This window comes from Arvicanthis niloticus, chromosome 20 (assembly GCF_011762505.2).
Source record: "Arvicanthis niloticus isolate mArvNil1 chromosome 20, mArvNil1.pat.X, whole genome shotgun sequence".
Taxonomy (NCBI): Eukaryota; Metazoa; Chordata; class Mammalia; order Rodentia; family Muridae; genus Arvicanthis; species Arvicanthis niloticus.
The window spans coordinates 8620485-8645349 of NC_047677.1; positions in this window are offsets into that span (position 1 = coordinate 8620485).

Here is a 24865-nt window from a genome sequence, read left to right on the forward strand (position 1 = left end):
TATTCTATCTAAATAAAATTGTAAAAGATAAAATGAATTAATAGTGACAAAAATCAGTTTGTGCAAACATGTAAACAGGAGATAAGGAGAAAGGTGAGATTGGGTTGGAAGGAAGGGTTATGAATTCTAACGTTCATATACTTATGACCTTGATTCTAATAATCATCTCATGGGTGCATATATACATCAAAACTACAAAAACAAACTTTTTACATAAATTAAGTTTATTATATTGATTTTTCATGATAAGCTCATTTTAAATATTGGTCCTTCTGGAACTTATTACTTTTCTAAATCTCTGGTGTACAGTTATATGGAGAGACAAAGGGCAAGTACAGCTTTTCCTGCTGTCAGGGAGATGAAACGCCACAGTGCTCAGGTTCCTTAGATTTATACTTAATCTGGGCTCTATAGCTAGACTCTGGTGGCCTTGCCCTAGGGATCAGTGGAGCCTGGGGTTGGAAATTTTCACAGGTCTAGCTGAGCCATAATTTTGGATGAGACTCTAATAACCTCTTATAGTGAAAAGTAAAAGCAGAAAATTCAAGTTCACTTACAAGTCCATGATTTATGATCAACCTTATATGTCATTTAACTTTTTCAATTGTAAAGATTTAAAAAAAATTGCTCTAACTTTTAAGTGAAAAAAAGAAACCTGCTATGCCTTTATAATGATTTGAAATGAAAATCAGTTACTTGTACGATTGTGACTTTCTATTCTGTGTTGAACTTAATTACACATGGCATTAAGGAACAGCTGCTTATGGGCAGATCCTGCAGTGAGTGAGTACTATATGGAACTGAATCCTGACAACTTCTATATCTATGTAGTTCTGAAACCTATAACACTGATGTTCTTTCAGTCTTATGCCTTAAAGCCTAGCTCAAAATTTCTGATTATTTAAGAATGTCTATATTCAATTCAGAATTAATATTCTGTCCTTTATAATCATCTATGTACATGTGCAAGACTGAAAAAAATTAGTCTGCTGTCCACCATACACGTTTTTGGTAAAGGAAAGTAACATTGTCTTTATGTACAAGATTTTCTTTTCAGTTCTTGTTAGTGCCACATTTTCCACATTTTATACTTTTTTCAATGTTTTCATTTATTAAATTGTCTCCTGGCATGGTGCAATGTGCTTGCTGTCTCGTGTTCTAAAGCACAGGTTGGCTAGTATGTACCTTACAGGAAAAGTATGAATACAGTCTAAGCTTTCTTTGGGCTTAAGCTCTAAAGGTGCTTGCAATAAGAGAAACATTAAGAGATTGATAACACTGAACAGCCACAAACAAACAAACTAGCAAAAGCTAAACAAAAACAAAGAAACCCAACCTTTGATCTGCCTACGAAGGCACCCCACAAACAACTTTTTCAAAAGCATGTCTTAGAGTTTCCATTGCTGTGAAGAGATACTATGAGCAAGGCAACTCTTATAAATGCAAACATTTAGTTGAAGTAGTCCTACAGTTTCAGAGGTTTAGTCCGTTATCATCATTGCAAAAAGCATGGCAGTGTCTAGGAAGACAAGGAGCTGGAGATACTGAGAGTTTTGCATCTTGTTTCAAAGATAACAAGTAGAAAACTGGCTCTTCTGCAGGCAGCCAAGAGGAAGGTCCTTTCTCTGCTGGGCAGATCTTCAAAGCCCACCTTCACACTGATACACTTCCTCCAACAAGGCTACACCTACTTCAGCCAGGCCACACCTCCTCATAGTTTCCCTCCCAGGGCCAAGCATATTTAAACTACCCCAATAATACTAGATGGAACTTTTATGAGGCTGAAAGCAAAGTCACGACTGCATTACCCAGCTTTGGGACCATGTACTCTGAGCTGAGTATCTTACATGTTGCAAAAGGCCATGCAATGTGAGAAAATGTGAAACTTTCAAATGAGGAGGGTCTTCAGATCATAATGATACAGAAGCATTTCAAAACCTTTTATGGCTTTCAGTTTAGAATTTTTATAGTACTCCCAAGTGTGGGAAAAGGTGGGTCTCTGATTCTTGTGCCTTCTTTGGGCTCTTTGTTTACTTCTGTTGGTCTGCCTCATTCAATTTTGATATGATGGACTTTGTCTCATGTTATTTTATTTTATCTTGTTATGCTTTTTTATTATCATTTAAAAGCCTGCACTTTTTCTGAGAGGGATCTGGATGAGTTGGGAGGAGTAGGAGAAACTGTAATCAAGTTATTTTGTATGAGAAAACACTCTATTTTTAATAAAATGGGAACAGGGAAGAAAATAACAAAATGATGACGTGCTATGTAAGAGAAAGGACAAGTGAAAGAACAGGTTTTTCAGCCCTGATGAGAGTCAGCAGTGTATGGCACAAAAGCTATAAAGTGCACGTGATATTTTAATTTCTGAGAATGCTGTGACCAGATCATCACCAGAACCCAATTTTCTATAGGAGTTCAGGGCCCACTAAAATGTAACTCCTGGAAAGAGTGAGACAAAATCAAATGTATTTAACAGATGATTTATCTCCACAAATTTTGCTCTCTTTTCAGTGAGTAATCCTCTTTATATCTGCTAGATATTTATTTACCTGGCGAATATAATTAATTTTTGTGAAATCCTTGTTTGTTTCATGTAATAACAATAAAAATAATTTGCTTTTTATGCACAGATAACTAAAATATCTGAACTATAGATAATTAAAATGTAAAACTTTTGTTCTTTCCGAACTACGATACTTAGTTTTGTAATTTTCTGCTAAACATTAAAGATAGCCTAAGGAAGGTGCTTACTTTCTTGAATAAGTCATTACTCTTAGAGATTGTTAGTTTCCGGATTTAGAGAACAGAAGAATTAATATTAATCCTGCCTTTATCAGCTTCCTATATTGTATGTGCTTGGCAGGGTGAGAAGAATGTAGCAGAACTTTTCACATGTTTGCTCTATTGGTTTATTGTTGTACTTTTGTTTCAAAACTTCAGAGCAAATCAGGTAAGAGACTGTTGAGATCACTTGTTACGGTTCTTTTTGCTTTCTGTTCGTAGAGTTTTCTACGGCCTTGGGTCTTACAGCCAAGTTTTAAGCAATGCATATTATAGAAAGATGTGGATTCATTGAGCAGGTAAATGAGAAAACACAGTATATTAAGATGCTAAGAAATTCATTTCAGTTTTTTAAGCTTAGTATTAACCATCTGGTAAGATATAGCTGTAGAAGTAGCCATATGTTTAGGTTGTTTTTCTCATCCAACATATATAGTTTGTTAGAAGCTTTATGTTCTATTTTACAACTAGCTCATGGAGTTCTTACGATGATCCCTATTACTAAGTTCAGACCATTTATTTTGTGGAATGTTATCATAATAAAGAACAACAAAAATGCCCTTGAATCATATTAAACATTTTAATCAATGGTTTTGTACATGTTTAGTTTGTAATTATTGGATAAATTCAGTAGCTTTTAAAACATTTACATATGTAATATATGTAAAATTGAAGCACATTATTTTCATTTTTCAAAAGGTCCTACCAATTATATATTTGGCAGGCACATGGAATTTTATGCTGAACTTGATAAAAACTGCTAATTTGACTATTTTTGACTTTACGTATAAACTTTTGTTAATCTATTGTGAAGAGCATAATGTTTAATTTGTTGGTTTATAGATTTGCTCACTTCCAATATAATTGTCATTCATATCTTTTAAAGAAAAAAACATCTTGGAATTTTGTGAGCACATCCATATTCATAACAGTATGATTCACAATGCACAAAAGATAGAAGCAACTTGAGTGTGCATAGAGGTATGAGTGTGTAAATGATACCATATGCATGCACAACAGATTGTTGCTCAGCCTTAAACTGGAATTTTGTCACAGGTTACCACATGGATGAGCTTAATAAAATGATGCTAAGAGAATTAGCTGAGCATAAAATGGCAAACATTCTCAGCCTGTTTATTTTTCGAGTAGAGGAAGGCGACTGATTTGTTTGAGTTGATTTTATATGCAGCCACTTTGCTGAAGTTGTTTATCAGGCTTAGGAGTTCTCTGGTGGAAGTTTTAGGAGTTCTCTGGTGGAAGTTTTAGGGTCACTTAAGTATACTATCATATCATCTGCAAATAGTGAAATTTTGGCTTCTTCCTTTCCTATTTGTATCCCTTTGACTTCCTTTTGTTGTTTACTTGCTCTGGCTAAGACTTCCAGTACTATATTAAATAGGTAAGGTGAGAGTGGGCAGTTTTGTCTAGTGCCTGGTTTTAGTGGGATTGCTTCAAGTTTCTCTACATTTAGTTTGATGTTGGCTACTGGTTTGCTGTATATTGCTTTTACTATGTTTAGATATGGGCCTTGAATTCCTGATCTTTCTAAGACTTTTAACATGAAGGGATGTTGAATTTTGTCAAATGCTTTCTCAGCATCTAGTGAGATGATTATGTAGTTTTTTTTCTTTGACTTTGTTTATATAGTTAGACTACATTGATGGATTTCCGAATATTGAACCATCCCTGCATTCCTGGGATAAAACCTACTCGATCATGATGGATGATTGTTTTGATGCGTTTTTGGATTTGGTTTGCCAGAATTGCATCGATATTCATAAGGGAGATTGGTCTGAAGTTTTCTTTCTTTGTTCTGTCTTTGTGTGGTTTAGGTATGAGTGTAATTGTAGCTTCATAAAACAAATTGGGTAGTGGTCTGTCTGTTTCTGTTTTGTGGAATAGTTTGAAGAGAATTGGTATTAGGTCTTTCTGGAAAGTCTGATAGAATTCTGCACTAAAACCACCTGGTCCTGGGCTTTTTTGGTGGGAAGACTGTTAATGACTGGAGTTATTTTATTAGGGGTTATGGGACTGTTTAGATGGTTTATCTGCTCCTGATTTAACTTTGTTACCTGGGATCTGTCTAGAAAGTTGTCCATTTTATCCAGATTTTTTAGTTTTTTTTTTTTTGAGTATAGGCCTTTGTAGTAGGATTTGATGATTTTTTTGAATTTCCTCATTTTTCTGTTGTTATGTCTCCCTTTTCAGTTCTGATTTTATTAATTTGAATACTGGCTCTGTGCTCTCTGGTTAGTCTGGCTAAGGGTTTATCTATCTTGTTGATCTTCTCAAGGAACCAGTTCCTGGTTTTGTATAGTTTGTATAGAACTTTGTATAGTTCTTTTAGTTTCTGCTTGGTTGATTTCAACCCTGAGTTTGATTATTTCCTGCTGTCTACTCCTCTTGGGTGTATTTTCTTCTTTTTGTTCTAGAGCTTTCAGGTGTGCTGTCAATATGCTAGTGTATGCTCTTACCAGTTTCTTTTTCTAGGCACCTAGAGGTATGCATTTTCCTCTTAGCACTGCTTTCATTGTGTCTCATAAGTTTTGGTATGATGAGCCTTCATTTTCATTAAATTCTAAAAAGTATTTAATTTCTTTCTTTATTTCTTTCTTGACCAAGTCATCATTTAGTAGAGCAATGTTCAGTTTCCACATGCATGTGGGCTGTCCATTGTTTTTGTCATTATTAAAGACCATCCTTAGTCCATGGTGATCTGATAAGATATAAGGGATTATTACAATTTTTTTTGTATCAGTTGAGGCCTGTTTTGTGACCAATTATATGATTTATTTTGGAGAAGGTACCATGAGGTGCTAAGAAAAAGGTATATTCTTTTGTTTTAGGATGAAATGTTCTATAGATATCAGTTAAATCTATTTGGTTCATAACTTCTGTTAATTTCATTGTGTCTCTGTTTAGTTTCTGTTTCCATGATCTGTTCATTGCTGAGAATGGAGTCTTGAAATCCCCCCCCCATTATTGTGTGAGGTGCAATGTAGAAATTAGAAAAATGACACCCTTCACAATAGTCACAAATAAAATAAAATACCTTGGTGTGAATCTATCCAAGCAAGTGAAAGACCTGTATAACAAGAAGTTCAAGTCTCTGAAGAAAGAAATCAGAGAAGATCTCAGAAGATGGAAAGACCTCCAATGCTCATAGATTGGAAGGATCAATATAGTAAAAATGGCCATTTTGACAAAACAATCTAGAGATTCAGAGCAATCCCCATCAAAATTCTAACTCAATTCTTCATAGAGATAGAGCAATTTGCAAATTCATTTGGAATAACAAAAAACAAAGTATAGCAAGAACTATTCTCAACAATAAAAGAACTTATGGGGTAAATCACTATCTCTGACCTCAAGCTGTACTACAGAGCAATAATGATAAAAACTGCATGGTATTGGGACAGAGGCAGGCAGGAAGATCAATGGAATAGAATTGAAGACCCAGAAATGAACCCACATACCTATGGTCACTTGATCTTTGACAAAGGCACTAAAACCATCCAGTGGAAAAAGGACACCATTTTCAACAAATGGTGTTGTTTCAACTGGAGATCAGCATGTAAAAAAATTCAAATTAATTCATTCTTATCTCCAGGTGAAAAGCTCAAGTCCAAGTGGATAAAGAATAAAACTAGATACAGTGAAACTAATAGAAGAGAAGGTGGGGAAGACCCTTGAATACCTAGGCACAGGGGAAAAGTTCCTGAACAGAACACCAGTAGCTTATCCTCTAAGATCAAGAATTAACAAATGAGACCTCATAAAATTACAAAGATTCTGTAAGGAAAAAAACACTGTCAATATGACAAAATGGAAACCAACAGACTGGGGAAAGATCTTTACCAATCCACATCTGATAGAGGGCTAATATCCAATATATACAAAGAACTCAAGAAATTAGACTGCAGACAACCAAATAACCCTATTAAAAAATAGGGTACAGAGCTAAACAAAGAATTGTTAACTGAAGAAGCTCAAATGACTGAGAAGTACTTAAAGAAATGTTCAATATCCTTAGTCATTAGGGAAACATAAATCAAAACAACCCTGAGATTCCATCTTACAGAATGTTCGAGATCAAAAACTCAGGTGATAGAAGTTGTTGGCAAGGATGTGGAGAAAGAGGAACACTCCTCCATTGTTGGTGGGATTGCAAGCTGGTACAACCACTCTGGAAATCATTCTGGCGGATCCTCAGAAAATTGGACATAGCATTACCTGAGGACCCAGCTATACCACTCCTGGTCATATACCCAGAAGATGCTCCAACATATAACAAGGACACATGCTCCACTATGTTCATAGCAGCCTTTGTTATAATAGCCAGAAGCTGGAAAGAACCAAGATATCCTTTAACAGAGGAATGGATACAGAAAACATGCTACATTTACACAATGGAGTATTACTCAGCCATTAAAAACAATTAATTTGAGAAATTCTTAAGCAAATGGATGGAACTAGAAAATATCATCCTGAGTGAGAAAACCCAATCACAAAAGAACACACACAGTATGAAGTCACTGATAATTGGATATTAGCCCCAAAGCTAGCAATTTCCAAGATACAACTCACAGACCACATGAAACTTATGAACAAGGAAGACCAAGTGTGGGTGCTTTGGCCCTCTTAGATGGAGTAACAAAATACTCATGGGAGCCAATATGGAGATAAAGTGTGTGACAGAAACTGAAGGAGAGGTCATCCAGAGACTGCTCCACCTGGGTATCTATCACTTGTGCAATCACCAAAGGTAGATGCTGATATGGATGCCAAGAAGCACATGCTGACAGGAGCCTGATATAGCTGTCTCCCTAGAGGTTTGCCAGAGCCTAACATATACAGAGGCAGATGCTCACAGCTAAACACTAATTTGATCAAGGGGTTCCCAATGAAGGAGTAAGAGAGAAGACTGAAGGAGCTGAAAGGTTTTGAGGCACTATCAGGAGAGCAACAATACCAACCAACCAGAGCTCTCAGGGTCTAAACCACCAGCCTGGGAGCACATAAGGAGGAACCATGGCCTGAGCTGTGTAAGTAGGGGAGGATGACATTGTCAGGCAGAAGTGGGTGAGGAAGTCCTTGGTCCAGTGAAGGCTGGAAGCCCTAGTGTTGGAGAAATCTTGGGTGGGGAGGTGGGTGTTGGATAGTGAGTCGGGGCATATCCTCATCGAAGCAGAGGAAGGGGAATGGGTTAGGGGGTTCCTGGGTGAGTGGGGGAAGGGGATTACATCTGAAATGTAAATATAATATTCAATAGAAAATCTTACTCCCTAAAACAAACAAACAAAAGGCATTGTTTTATTTCACTTGTGTGCTTTACATAGAATAATTTAACCTAGAAATAAAGCAGAATAAGATTGTCAAAGAAGTAAGAAAAAGAGAAATGGACTTCTTATTTTGTGGATAATAAAAACTTTGAGTGTAGAAGACAAGAAAATTTTCAAGGTTTCTTGTACAGCAAAGTAAATAAACTTAACTCTTTTAGTAGGTAGACTTAAAAATATTTAAGGTGGAGTGAGTTATATATTATATAAATTATATATCATATATAATATATATAATAAAATATTTCTTTTTTTCTCTGACAAATCATGTGACAAAAGCAACTCTAGGAAGGGAAGGTTTACTTTGGCTCATAATTCCACATGCTGACAGTCATGGTAGGGTAAGTTAGCATCAGAAACACAGAGCAACTGGTTACATTGTAGGTGCAGTTAAGACGCAGATGATGAAAGCCTGTGCCCAGCTCCTGTCTTTCTTTACATTCACAGTGGAGCCCCAACCCATGTAATGGTGTGTCTGCATTTAGGGTGGACATTTCCACCTCACTTGCACTTTACTGAAATGCCAGAAATTTGTCTTTTAGGTGACTCCACATCCTCTCAAATTAAAATTCAACACTTACTATTCAATGTACTTTTTCTATAATTAATTTATTATAAATGATTGATTATGTGTTTACTGATTAGCAATATATAATACCTAAAATATCTTTCTACCATTAAAATATATCCTAAACAGATGAATACAGTTTGAAGCGTAAGTAGATCTGTCTGCTTTGTGTGCACATATTTATTTTACAACCTAACAGATGCTCTGTTACTCATTTATTAAATTAAAATTCTTGATCAAGAAATATAACAAGTTTTTTTACTCTACTTAACTAAATGAGGAACGTGGAGACCCGTCAGAAGGCGGCTATCATCCTTGCAGCCATCTTGAGCCACATACCCTGACAAGAGACTTGATTACAATAGCCTATAACAGCTGAGCACACTCTGATAACATCTTGTTTTAGATACCCAGGATCTTCCCTTGGGTGTGTGAGACTTAAAGGTGATTTAGAGATAAGACTTAAAGGCGTGGCTTAGAGGTGTGGCTTAGAAGTGAGACATATAAAAGGTGAGAAGCAGACAAGTAGTAGGCACTTGAGAATCAAGACACGCAACTAGGATTAGACACTTGTACTTGGATGAGACTTGAGACTAGAACTTGGAACTGGAAACTTGGAACTTGGAGGCACTAGGGACTAGGATCTAGGAACTAGGAACTCAAGACTTGGGACTTAGACTAGGAAGAGAGACTGAAGAATAAACGGGATTGCATCACACTCTGTCTGGTCTCTATTCTTCACATCTGTCCTCACTCTTTCTCTTGCTGAACCCCGACCCATGGACTGAAGCAGCTTGGGGCAGTACAGGCTCTAACAATTTAGCCCTCAAGGCTTTTTGGCAGTGTGGGTTCCAATATTGACAGAGCAGTCAGTGACATTTTGGCCCCCAAGCGTGGGGCAGAGCATTTCTCAACATTTTTGGTGTCCAACATAAGGCAGCTTGGGCCACAACAGAGGAAAAAATATGGTGGTTGATATTAATGCTGTTTTTTATGACCTAATTATATTGCTTTTAGATTTTATGTATATCTTCAGGGTAGCATTTCAACATGTTGGTGATGACACTTGGATAAATTCTTTTTTTAAAGGATTATTAATTAGTATTAATTGTTGCTTATTCACATTTTTATAAAAATTGTCTTCCTTTAGATGCACTAGTTTGATTATCACTGAGTACAATTCTAAAAGTGTTCTTGGCTCCTTGCTCTCTTTGTGACTTATAATCTGAATGTTTCCCAAGCTTATGCTTTATATTAATGCTGTTGTCAGTATGGGCTCTAACTTTCATCTTTTCAATCACTTACAAGTTTAGTGTCATATCTAAAGAAGCAGCCCAAATAACTCAGGTCCAAGCCTCATAACAATCAGTGATAAGTAAGTAGTAACTCACACTTAGAATGTTAGTAAGTAGTAACTCACACTTAGAATGTCCATTGGTTCATTTAGTAAATATTTGTAGAATAATTGGTACATATATGACTGACAAGTACAAGTAAAAATCGCTGGGGATCAGCAGGGTTCCTGATGCTACACTGTGTGCTGTTTGGCTGGGAACGCTCTGGGTTCCTCCCGGTGGAAGTTAGGCCCAGTTGCTCACTAACTAAAGGCCTCCCTCATGGAGTGGCCCCAACACACGAGGAAGTTTTTTAGTTTCCAAAACGGGTTTATTGACAGGGCATATGGTGGATGGATCTGGATGGACACCCCTTAACTCAGGGTGGACTTGAGTTAAATAGGGAGGGGAAGAGGGGGGGAGGGGCTGGGGAGGAATGCTTAATTGACTCCACCCTCTGGCCTTCAGGTATCTCATTAGTATGTAAATCTCTCTAGGGCCTGGGGCCTGTTTATCATGCCCACCCGTTTACTTGACTGAAAGGTGAAGGTGGAATGGAGATCAGACCTCCTGTCAGGCCCGACAGACAAGGATATAAAATAAAAATTGATGAGAAACTTTAGGTTTAGGAAATGAGGAATATAGAAAATGATTTTACAAATGTGAGATAATATTTGTGATAAGATAGTTCATGGGGGGCAGTGAGGATGAAGGAATACAGGGCAAGAACTTGTATGCAATGTGGTTACAATGGTTCACTCTGTGTTTTGCACTAGTTACTCCAGTTTGGAGTATAAATGTCTCTACTAACATAGATAATTTGAGGATTTCCACTTGATGTCACTAAAACTAGAGTTGGGAAGAGGCTTGGCAAATTGCTTCCATAAAACACCAACCTAGTGCTACTTTTAACCCAGTCCAGGGATGCTATATAAGAGGTTTCATTAAACAATCAATGTTTGTTGTTAAATTGATGAGTGAGAGCTGGGCACATGCGTATAATAGCGGCACCCAGGAGCCTAAGGCAGGAGTATAAAGAATTTAAGGTGAGCATAGTCTACGTAATGAAATCTAGGCAAGGGTAGCTATATAATTAGAAACTCTGAAAAAAAAAATGTCAAACCAAATCCCAGCCAGAGAAAAAAGTAGGCTACTGCATGTTTTCACCCTTCCTCAGCTCCCTACAAACCAAACTTTATCTCTAATTCTATAGCAGACCAACTGCTCCAACATTTCTTCTCAGTCTTGACACATCTCCATTGAACCATACAGCTAGCTCTTCTCCAACTAACTTTCTTCTCCAATTCATTGTTTTATCCCAGGCTCCAACTCCAGCAGAAACAACCTATAAACTCCCAGGCCAGTACACCCAGGAAAGCAGGTAGGTGAACTGAAGACCTTCGATTCTCCCTCAACTCCTCTAAATCTAAACCTCCAATATCATTCTAACATGTGCAGCAGATTTTCTGCCGTACCCTCACCTCTCTTTCCAGGGGACTGAGGAGATCTTAGTGGAACACCGTTCTTTCCTTCTTATTGTGTACACACTTAGTTCTCTCCCAGTAGGTCATTCCCACTTCTAAGTGTCAGTTCTCAAAATCAAGAAACAAATTTATTCTTAAGACCCCCCCCTCCCCCAGTAACCACATCCATTAGGATCACAGAAGAATTTTCTACCAGTCAACAGATATCTACTACACTCTCCTAAGAACTAGAGAGGGCAACAGAAATGTAGAAACAAAATACCCACTCAACAAAGACAAGACCAGATATCACCCCTTAGAATTATAATTTTCCCAAACTCAGATGCCTAGGTGCTAGTGTAAAAACAAAAGCAATAACAAACAGGATCATATGTCACCACTATAGCCCAGTAACCCTACTACAACAACACTCCCCCATACTGAACACAAATGAAGCACACACACACACACACACACACACACACACATACACACACACAGGACCATGATAGGATGGCTGGCTGGTTTTGGGCAAAGCATTGACTGGAAATAGCCTGCAGACCCAACAGGTGTCCATTGCCTGTGAGGGATGGGCATCTATTCTGCTGCGCTCCCAGAATCCAGGTTCCTGACATGTGGTGTGACCTTCATTTTTTTTTTTTTTTATTTTATTTTATTTATTTTTTTTTTTTGGTTTTTCGAGACAGGGTTTCTCTGTATAGCCTTGGCTGACCTGGAACTCACTCTGAAGACCAGGCTGGCCTCGAACTCAGAAATCTGCCTGCCTCTGCCTCCCAAGGGCTGGGATTAAAGGCATGCACCACCACCGTCCCGCGTGATCTTCATTTTATCTGCACCTTACACTCACGTTTGGCTAGAGAGGGCATGAGTACAGGCTTCAGCCTCAAGAGATTTTCATATTCATGAGTTACCTAAAGGCCAGGGGGCATAGCTAAATTAAGTTATTCCTTTTCCCAGCCTCTCCTATTTCCCCCTTCCTATTTAAGTCAGGCCCGCCCTGGCTTAGACTTGAGGGTACACCTAGACCATCTATCACACGTCATGAACAATAAAACTCTTGAAACTCTGGACTTTCTTGAGTTATTGGGACCCATCGTGGAAAGCCCCCATCCTCTCCCCCCATCCCCCATTTCTGCTGCAATTTTCCCACATCTGGCAACTAACATGGGGCTTGGATAGCAATACAACTACAGGAACCAGGCCACCCAAGTCTGCTAAGCAAGTATACTTCCTACAGGGCATGACACCAGGGCTCTTCTCTCTGTCCCCCTTGCCTCTCTCAGTGCGCGTGGGTCTGTCATTTCATATAGCACAGCACAATGAGCTCCCAACAGTCTCCTTCTGAGGCACGAATGGAGATATCGACCCCTGGGTCCACCTGAGAGCTCTGCCCTGCCCTGTGAAACATGACTGGGTGAGAATTCCCCACACTGGGCAGGGCCCAGCCGCACTTGCCTGATGTTGCACGGAACAAACTCAACCAAGATTCCACACTTCTGCCATGCTGGGCTGCGGTTCCAGCTGGACTGAGTCATGACAGACGCTTGAACTCACAATGCAACAGACAACTACATGCCCACGTGCCCATGGCACCGGGGTCATCTTTTCCCCACACTGGTAGAGAATGCAGGCAAAGCCAGCTCCAAAAACACCCCCTCCTGGCACCTGCAAGAACCTGTCCTTGAGACAGTGAGTAACCCTTAGCCTGGTTCAAAAAACCTAGGCCTGCCTTTCTCTCTCTCTCTCTCTCTCTCTCTCTCTCTCTCTCTCTCTCTCTCTCTCTCTCTCTCTCCATATGTTTTCCAGTTCCAGGGCAAGATGGCAGTGGCTCCCTAGCCCCCCACCCACCTTGTCCATCTCCCAGCTCCACAGAGAGGGCTCCTTCACCAAGCTAACAGCTGTCTTTCAAGCCACAGCACTGGCCATGTCCCTCGTTCTAAGACTCTTTCCCTTGTGTGAGGGACTCCTTCTTGTGGCTGAGAATGTCTTCTCTCTCTCTCTCTCTCTCTCTCTCTCTCTCTCTCTCTCTCTCTCTCTCTCTCTCTCTTTCTCTCACCACCTCCAAACTCTAGTCCCAATGCCCCTCCCCCAGTGGTCAGCCTTTTGCCAGCATAGGCTTTTCCCCTTCTCCTCAGTCATTTTCGGCCAGCTACAATTGCTTAGAGTTCAGCCGGCTTGCCTGAAGCAACAGGGCTGACACCCTGTTTGCTCCCTTCACCCCTGTGTTTCTTAAATTCTCATTTTAAGACTTTTCCTCTTGGGTAAAAATTTTCCTTTTCATTTTGAAACAGGTTTTTTTTTTTTCTTCTTGCAGCTGAAAGCACCAAGCCAGGCTGGAGAAACTGTGCTCCTAGGAGCTGCCAGCCCCAAGCCAGCTTCAATGTGCCCCCCTCCCCTCCCCCATGGCTCAGTTTTACACAGCCTTTTACTCCTTCTGACTCTGACTCTCCTATCAAGCAAGTTTCTTGCTTTGAGCTTTTCTTTAAGGTTGGCCTTTCTTCTCCTCTACATTTAGGATTCACTGGCTAAGAAAAATAGAATGGGGAATACAGGGGACCTCTCTGCTGGAACACCCAGCCACCAAGCGGCAGAACAGCTGCTGCATGGCAGGGCAGGCCCCTCCCCCACTGCTTCTAAACCCACCACTAATGCTTTTTTCTCCCCAACAGGAAGACCTACAATAATGCTTGTACTTTTCAACCCAAAATGTTTTTTGCCTGTTGTTTTCGTGTTTTCTTTTCTCTCTAGTACTCATGATATATGTCCAACACTTTTTTTTCAACTTTTAAGATTTCTTCAAGGTTCAAAAGTCATTTAATCAACTTCCACAGGTCAAATCAATAATGGTGATCACTATTTTTCAATCCTTAAGTAACAACTAGTTTCCTTTTACAAAAAAAACTGTTGCTGCCTATCCCAGATACACAATTAACATGATGGTTTTCTCTCTCAGCCAACCTTCCAGGACTAAAATTTCCTCAAACACCTTTGCCTTTCCAGGATCTTAATGACAGACCATGGTGTACTTGCTCCCAAGTGACTTAATGCTTAATACCCAGTGTTTGCAGACATCTCCTTGCCAGAGATGCTGCTTCCCTGTGTTTATCCTACAGGTATACCCAAATATCCAACAGAGATAATGCCATCTCCTGGAATCTGCCTGAGACGCCAAGCTGCCTTCTCCCAGCCATCTTGCCTGACTGAAGACTCCAGAGATACACTGAGACCCAGAGACATCGTGCACCTCCTGGAACCTGCCTGGGATGCCAAGCTACATTCTTAGACACTCACTGAGGCCTACAGACAGATCCAGACCTTCCAGCTACAGATGAACTCTTTTGCTAAAGTCAAATAGCAAAAGTTACATGTTAGTGAGAAAAAACATAATGTCTATCTAGATTAATCAGATGTTATTCTCAAATTGTACCACCTATATTTAATTGACTTAATGATCCCTTGCCTTCCCAACTCCACTCTCAATTCCCCTTAACCTGTGACTTAATTGTGCTACCCTCTATGACCTGTGTAGTGTTTTCTTTTGACTTCCTCATCCAAAATTTTCACTAGAGATGACACAGAAATGCCCCTCCTTTTATAAAAAAAAAAAAAAAAAAAAAAGAAGAAAAGAGTGAGATGTAGGACCATGATAAAATGGCTGGTTTTGGTTGAAGCACTGGCTGGAAATAGCCTGGAGACCCAACAGGTGACCATTGCCTGTGAGAGATGGGCATCTATTCCACTGCGCTCCCAGAATCCAGGCTCCTGACATGTGGCATGATCTTCATTTGATCTGCACCTTACACTCACGTTTGGCTAGAGAGGGTGTGACTACAGGCTTCGGATTCACAACACTGGAAAGAAAGATGGCAGAAAAGAGACAAGCCCTGTGGAGAATATAACCCTTTTCTATAGCATCTCAGCCAATAGTTGCTTGTAGGGCCAGCACTGGTGACAAGGAGATGTGTTGTGGCCTGGAGTTCCTGCAGAAACAGGCCAATATTGAAGAAGGATGTCTATAGGCCCACCAGCCAGCTCCCAAAATGGAGCAACTGAGGCAGGCGGCAGCCCATGCTACTTGCCCAGCTGGTTGGTGAAAAACATGGGGCAACGGTACAGCCCATAGCCTATAAGCACAATAGTCATGCCCCACTGCTGACACAAAGGAAGGGTAGCATGCAGCAGTCTAGAAATACCATAGTGGAAACATGTCATTAGTGAATACTGGGAAACTGAGATTGCTCACAGGCTTCAAGCACAAAATTAAAACCCCACCAGGAAGAGAGGTATATGGCAGCCAGGAGTTCGAACAGAACCTGCCCCAGTGTCCTGCCTAGCAGGCACATTATTTTGACTCTAGGAAACAGGAAGATAATGTTTTTGGTAATGGTTCCATGTTTCTATTAAGCCTGGAACCAGAATGAATGAATATATGATAGAGAGGTGGGAAAAAATAGAGCAATAGATAGAAGAGTGCATGGTAGAAGCAGCATGGCAGTGACAGGTGTGAGAGTAGGCTGCAGTATATGTGGAAACATGTCTTTGTTGAGTAGAACAGGCAGGATGGTATGCAGCAGCCTGCAGCTTGCACAGACTCAGCCCTTGAACACCCTGCCCAGCCACATGATTGCCCCAGTTCTGAACAAAGACAGGTTGTCCAAGAAGAACAGTTCACTTTCTGGATTGGATCCCCTAAAGACTGCTATGTTATGGGCTACCCCTGGAGGTTACTTTGGTATCTGCCTAGGATGTGTTGAAGCCTGAAGTTAATGTGGATATCTGTAGCCCTACAGTAGTAGAGAGATGGATGTGTTGATGTCCATGCCTCATGTTACTACCAAGGGCCACATATGGATGTCTGTGGCCTATGATACTTCCTGAAGCCATGTCTGTGTCCATGGATTATGCTGCCACAAGGGGCCATGTTGATATGAATGCCCTGCACTGCAACTTGAGGCCATTTAATGTCCTTTGCAGTGCTGTCACCAAGGTCTATCTATGATGGTTTCTTGTTCATGCTGTATCAGATGGTTGTGTTGAAGTCTATGGTCTATATTGCCACCAAAGAAAATGCAGAGGTCCATGGCACATACTGACACAGAAGACCATATGGATAGCAATGGTTCATGCTGTCACCAGAAATCATTTAGAAGTACATGATTTGTAGTACCATGGTCTGCCTCTCTGCCAGAGGTACCTGGGTGCCATTGACATGTTGTCTGAAAGAGGCAGAGCAATGTCCAGAAAGGAAGTCCATGGCTGGTGTTTCACACAAGGGCATCAGATGCTCCTGGGCTAGAAAGGGGAACAAAAGCATGCTGGTTTCCAGACTCCTCTCTGGGTACCTAGGCACCAGCAATATTCTGCAGGGAAAGGAAGTCAGAAATGGGGTTTGAGGTCCACCTTTCCCATTTAGGAGTCTGCATGCCAGGCAGAAAGGGGGAAGCAGAACACTTTGATTGGGGGAGAGTCATGAGTACCTGAAAGGCTGGAGAGGAAAAGGCATAATCCCCCTGTCTTAGGAAGGATTTTTTTAGACTAAGGCCTTCATTGTGGTGCTCTTTAATGAAGCAGCTCTCTGACGAGCCTTACTTGTTTATATTGCTTTATTTAGTGGTGGATGTGAACACATATACTTCATTCAGGGTGAACCAGGAATTATATATCTCTTGGGGGAAGGAATACCCAGGAAAAGAATGTCATTGGATGAAATCCCCAGACAAGGTCAGAAAGAAAAATTCTGCCAATGAAGGGAGTCCTCCATATAGTGCTGAGTCCCAGAAGACTATATTAGTCAGTGGTAGATTTCAACCTTAATTAAATAGTTTTTTTTCCCCCACAATGATTCATGTTCCTGCTTACTGTAAAGGTCAAGAAAGCTAGTTTTGTTGTGGTATTGTTGACTGCAGATTCACAGATAGAAAAAAAGGACATGCCCTTCCGGTCTGGGCCAGAGCACTGAGCAGATCTTGGATGGCAGCTCTGCCCCCAACCTCCAAGAACCCAGAGGAAGTGGGGATCCCAGGCGCTCGAACTCAGGCAGTATCTTAGGTAAGCAGACAGCAGGGCCCACCCTAAACAGGGAGTAACTGAGAACCAAAAGGACCCAGGAAGTCACTCCTGGCCCAGAACACTGGTTCCTTCCGGTCTGGGCCAGAGCACTGAGCAGATCTTGGGTGGCAGCTCTGTCCCCAACCTCCAAGAACCCAGAGGAAGCAGGGATCCCAGGTGCTCTAACTTGGACAGTGTCTTAGAAACTAGTTCTCAGATCTGAGGCCTGGATCAGACCTCTGCCAGGTCTGCTGTTGTGTGGACCCCGGATTCCACCTGAGACATACTGGAAGGTCCACTCAATCCAGAGCCACAGAGGAACAAATGAACTCAGACCTTCAGACAACATATCCTGAGATATTCTAGAGGAGACACTTCACCCAGAACAGCAGACACCTAGCTGGACGACTACCTTGGAGGCACCATATCCTGAGGCATCCTAGAGGTACCACTGTAATCAGTGCAGCTGGAAAAGATCACAGAGACATCTGGACCCCTAGGAGATCAGACACAAGCTAGATAACTGGAAAGACAGGCTTCAGTCAGAGACAGCAAGTACAGGCAGCACTAGAGTTAACCAGATGGCAAAAGGCAAGAGCAAGAACATAAGCAACAGAAACCAAAGTTACATGGCATCATCAGAACCCAGCTCCCCTATCAGAGCAAGCCCTGAACACCCCATCACACCAGAAAAGCAGGAATCAGAATTAAAATCACTTCTCATGATGATGATAGAATGCTTTAAGAAAGACATAAATAACGCTCTCAAAGAACTTAAGGAGAGCACTGGTAGACAGATAGAAACCCTTAAAGAGGAAACACAAAAATCCCTTAAGGAATTGCAAGAAAATGCAACCAAACGGGAAAAGGAATTAAACAGAACCATGCAGGATCTAAAAATGGAAGTAGAAACAATAAAGAAATCACAAAGGGACAATACCCTGGAGATAGAAAACCTAAAAAAAAGATCAGGAGTCATAGACACAAGTATCACCAACAGAATACAAGAGATGGAAGAGAGAATCTCATGTGCAGAAGATACCATGGAAAACATTGACACAACTGTCAAAGAAAATGCAAAATACAAAAAGCTACTAACCCAAAATATACAAGAAATCCAAGACACAATGAGAAGGCCAAACCTAAGGATAATAGGTATAGATGAGGGGGGAGACTCCCAACTAAAAGGACCAGTAAATATCCTCAACAAAATTATAGAGGAAAACTTCCCTAACCTAAAGAAAGAGATGTCCATAAATATACAAGAAGCTTACAGAACTCCAAATAGCTTAGACCAGAAAAGAAATACTTCCCGCCATATAATAGTCAAAACATCAAATGTACAAAACAAGGAAAAAATACTAAAAGCAGTAAGGGAAAAAGGCAAAGTAACATATAAAGGCAGACCTATAAGAATTACACCAGACTTCTCACCAGAGACCATAAAAGCCAGAAGATCCTGGACCGATATCATACAGACCCTAAAAGAACATAAATGTCAGCCCAGACTACTATACCCAGCAAAACTGTCAATCATTATTGATGGAGAAACCAAAATATTCCATGACAAATCCAAATTTACACAGTATCTCAACACAAATTCAGCACTTCAAAGAATAATTGGTGGAAAACTCCAACACAAGGAGGGAAACTACAACCTAGAAAAAGCAAGAAAGTAATCTTCCAAAAAACCCCAAAAGAAGATAGTTACACAAACATATCTCCATGGATGTTAGCCCAAAAGCTTGGATTAGCGAAGACTCAACCCACAGACCACATGAAGCTCATGAAGAAGGAAGACCAAGAGGGGATGCCTCAGTTCTACTTAGAACGAGAAACAAAAATGCTCAAGGGAGCAAATAGGGAAACAAAACATGGAAAAGAAACTGAAGGAGGGGCCATCAGGAGACCATTCCACCTGGGTATTCACCCCATGTACAGCCACCTAAGCTAAACACTGTTGTGGATGGCTGGAAGTGCATAATGTGAGGAACATGATATACCTGTCTCCTTAGAGGTCAGCCAAAGACTAACACACTCAGAGGACAATGTTCACAATTAACCACTGATATGATCAGGGGTTTCCCAATGGAGAACTTAGTGAGAGGACTGAGGGAGCAGAAAGGGTTATTGACCCCAGGTGGAAAGCAACAATACCAAACAACCAGAGCCCCCCAGGGTCTAAACCACCAGCCTGGGAACACATAGGGAGGGACCCAAGTCTCCAGAGGTATATGTAGGGGAGGATGGCCTTGTCGGACATAGGTGGGAGAGGAGTTTCTTGGTCCCATAAAAAAAAAAAATGAACACACTGTGGGGGGGGGATGTGAGTGTGTGGAGGGGATAGTGAGGGGGGGTAGGTTCCGTCACTGCCTCAGAAGCATGAGGAGGGGGATGGGATAGGTTTCTGGGTGGTGGGAGGAAGTAGGCTAAGGGGATAAAATCTGAAACATAAATACTACAACCAATTTTAACAAGAGGAAAAAAAAAGTCTTCAGAACCAACATCTTTAAAAAAAAAATGTCAGCCCCCTGGGGGTGGGAATTTTTTTTTTTTTTTTTTGATACTAAAACTTGTTCTGAGAATTGTATATTGCAGAATACACAGCCTTGGTGTATCTACTCATCAAGCATACTGAGCAGACCTGCCCAAACCTCTGATGTCCTGGAATTCCATCTGGATTCAGTGAAGACACAGCATCAGAGGCTTATCAACTTACTTTCCCCCCCACCCCTCTTCTAAAATCTCAATGCACTTAATCAGCTTGAAGAAGTTAAAGAAGAGTCAGCGCCCCTATTCCCTGAGCTTGGGGACTAATGTGGTTAATAATGGTCTGTCTTTCTAGGGACAAGTAGTGGTTTTGTTGGAACAGGGGGGATTAGCTAGGACTTATTGCATAGACATAACCTATTGGTAGAAATCTGTATAATTATTATCAAGATGAAGTTATAATTTCTTAAATGGTACAAAATTTACTTTGATCTCAAATTTAAGGTTTTCATTGGTACGAGCCTCTTATTAAGATAAAAATGAGATGAATATTGATCCGCTCATGGGCATTGTGCCTGTATAACACATTTAGGAATACAATGCCTAGACCCAGCCCTTTTTTAACTTTTTTAACTGATTTTGGATGGTTAACCTATGAGTTAAGGGACTATAGCAAATTCATATTTTTGAGTTTATTGTTAGAGTGTTTTCCATATTTTATTTAGAAATAGCTGAGAGGAGTGAACAGACAGCAGTCCAGGTTACCTTACATGGATAGTTGGTTTTCAAAACATCAGAAGTCCATAGAACTGACGCTACAAATATTTATATATTAATGTTCATATTGATTAGAGACCTGTCTGCTCCTGACAGCTTCCTGTTGTAGATTCTAAGAAGAAGAAATTGAGCGTCCTTGGAGTTACTCCAGTTGTGTGGTAACAGCCACTAGGCAAGAATTGCCTCTCTCCATCTACCGACAAATTACTGTCCAGAAAAGGACACACATGCAGAATAGTCAACTGATTATATCTGCCTAGACAAAGTAATCAGCCCTTAATAATCCTGCATCACCAAGGTCTGTCAGATGATTCTGGGCCAGAAGGCTGAAGATTTGATGCTCCAACGTTCAGTAGTATAGGGGCTTTTCAGGTGTTCAGAGGTCTCTATAAATTGGCTAAGTTTTAGAAGCTATGCTTTGTGCTTCCCACAATTATAGTTAACTCAGTCATTCTGGATTTCTGACAGGGTTGAAAACTTATAGCTATTTACCTTAAGAGAAAAGATTTGAGTGGATGGTCGTCAGCTGACATTCATCCTAAAGCCAGGCTCAGAACTAAATGTTTTAGTTAGGATAGATGACAGAGGTGCTGGTTAGTCAACAAAAGGATGGACTGGGTAGTAGGACTATCTTGTACCTCACTGGTACAAATTGGCATAATTATGCTCTAATTGTATTTTGAGAGAAAAGTTTTATTTTAACAGGAAGGGTGATGTGTAGGAGGAGCTAAGGTAGGAGGAGTACTGAGAGGAAGAAAAGGAGTAAGAAGAGGAGGAGAAGAAGGAGAGGAGAAGCTAGGTGATGAAAGAGAGAAAGAGGGGGGAGACAGGGAGGCAGATATTCATGTATCTCCACCAGTCAAAGATAGTTGTTATATCTAGGTTGGTCAGTGGGTTACACCTCTGATTGAACAATTCCAAACTTATAAAGCCTATGATTAACATTATTTTAAAAAAATGTATAAATGCAAAAAGGAAAAGGGGGCATGGGATAGGGGTTTTCTAAGGGGGTGGGGAATGGGGAAAGGGGATGCCATCTGAAATGTAAATATCCAATAAAGATTTTCACATAAAAAAAAAAAGAAAAAAAAGAAAAAGAAAAAAAGGACATAAAAGATCTCTGTGACAACTTCTCCCCTTCCCCAAAGTAACAGTATTTATTGGACATTAGGCTATCAAAAAGAACACTTACAAATTGCAATAAGTATGCTGAAGTGTAGCTCTTTACAGTTGATGGCTTCTGGTGGGGTATAGGTGGGGAAGGATTCTGTTTTTCTTTAAGGAGCTGGCCCCTAGGTGTTTGGCCATGATCCAGTAAGTATAGGAGCAGCACAAATTAAACTTTTGTCTATCTTTTATCAAAATGGTGTATGGGCAGATCTGAGAGGACTGGAAAAAGTGTGATAAACGATTCATTATATGAAATTCCCAAATAATCAATAAAAACATTATGAAAATAAAAACAAATAAAAAACAAAATGAAACAAAACAAACAAAACCTCATGACTCAAAATGTCTAAGAAATTTGTGACACTATGAAGAGATCAAGTCTAAGAATACTAGTAATAAGGGAATCAGAACAAACTCAAGTCAAAGTCACAGAAAATAATTTCAACCAAATTATAGAAGTAGATTTTCTTACCTAAAAAAGGAGATGCTTATCAAGTTACAAGAAGCATACAGAACACTTGGTAGCCTGAAACAGAAAAGAAAGTCCCTTCAGTACACAATAACCAAAACACAAAATTTACAGAACAAAGAAAGAATATTAAAAGCTTCAAGGGAAAATATTCAAGTAAAATATAAAAGCAGAGTTATTAGAATAATACCAGATTTGTCTATAGAGATTTTACAAGCCAGAAGGGCATAGAAATATACTCTATATACTCTAAAAGAATACATATGTCATCCCAGGCTACAAAAATCAGCAAAATTCTCAATCAAAATAAATAGAAAAAATAAGACATTCCATGATAAAACAAGTTTAAATAATATCTATCTACAAATGCAGCATTTATTTAAATAATATCTATCTACAAATGCAGCATTTAAAAGGTACCTCAAGATGAATAAACAAATACTGCTCATTTATATTACATGACACTGATGGTCTCTATTCCCCAATAAACAACACAAACTAACAGTATATATATATATACTAACAGTATATATATATATATAATGATTCATCCTTCTGCTCAAAGACAGACATCACTTCAATGTAATAGATAGGTAAAAATATTTACCTATCTAAGAAGAAAGCTGATGTAGATATTTTAATGTCTGACAAAATAGACTCCAAACCCAACATAATGAAAGACATACATATTCATCAAAGAGAAAATTTACTAAGAGGATGTTGCAATTCTTAACATCTGTGTACCAACACAAGGGTAGCCAAGTTGTTAAAAAAAATGGTACTACAGCTGAAATCACATATTGCCCCTCACACACTGAGAATGGGAGACTCTGGTACCCAACACACACACACAAAAATAACCTTCTCTGCACTGCATGGAAGTTTATCCAAAATTGATCACATAAGTGGACACAAAGTAAGTCTTAGTAGATACAAGAAAATTGAAATAACTCCCTGCCTTCTATATGGATTAAAGCTGGATATTAACCACAATAGAAACAACAAAAATCTTCTGTACCAATGGTAACTGAAAAATTCACTACAGAATGAAAAATGAGTAAATATAAAAGTTAAACAAACAAAAAATAGAATTAAATGAAAATGAATACACTACAAACCCTAACTTATATGATACAATCAAAGCAGTTGAAGGGGCAAATGCCTACATAGAAAACTGGGGAGCTGTCATATGAGTGACTTAATAGCACATCTGAAATCTGGATAATAAAAAAAATTAATCATACTCAAAGGAGTAGAAGGCAAAAATATCATCTCAGGGCTGAAAAAGAACCCACAAAGAATCAATAAAAGAGACACTTAGTTATTCAGAAAGAAATCAGCAAGTGTAAAGAAATTTTAATCTAGCAACATGGCTGCTCTGGCAAGGGATCACATCCAAAGATCTTCTAGGTTTGTATAATCTGATTGGAATGACACATCTTTAATACCTTTAGCTGGATTATGGGCACAGACATGGTCTGAGTATACATTTTTAATCCCAATAAACAATGAAGGAAAAGTTAGTTTGTAGAAGGAAGCAGTCATGTTTGAAAGTGACATCTAATTTAGCAGCAGACAAAGTGATGAATCAGAGAATGATTTGACAGCATGAATTGTATATAAGATACACCTAGCTTTCATGAGAAAAGACAGGAAAGAGGAGTGACTTAAGAGAAAAGCACACATAAACACGAAAACACACACAGAGAGAGAGAGAGAGAGAGAGAGAGAGAGAGAGAGAGAGAGAGAGAGATTTTACTGGGATAGTTTTACAGAGACAAGTTGCAGGTAAAGACAGAATGAGTTAGAGAATGAGGAGCCAGATTAGAACAAATTGCCAGAGTTAGTGTGATACCAACCTGTAGTGTGTAGTTTTAAAAATGAATTTATGCTAAATTTGTCTAATCACTGACATCAGCAGTTTCACCCACTCCCCATGGCTAGCTCTAAGTGGCCCGTCTTGATTCGGTTCCCATGGCTAACTTGCTAAGTTAACCCAACCATTTTTATGAAATACCTGGAGTGGACACCCAAATTTCTCAGGCCATCCAACCCCTGTGGCTGGCCTGCAGAATGCCAGCTACCACTCACTCAGCTCCCCTTAGCCCCATGAAATGAAAACACTAGAGACTCATAATAAACCAGCCAGCTTTGTAATGGTAAATCTCCAACTCCAAAATGCCAGTGCAAAGAACATACAACTCAATAATATAATTATAATCTGCATGCTTATACTAGACTGTCAGGGGCAGCTTTGCTTATACCTGAAGGCCTAAAATTAGCCATAGGCCTAAGTCAGCCTGCTACCACAAAGTCTTGGGTCTCTGTAGAAAAACACTGAAACAGATGGCTATAAGCTATTGTAAACAAGCATCTTTGGTAGAAGCCTGAATAGTCATAGA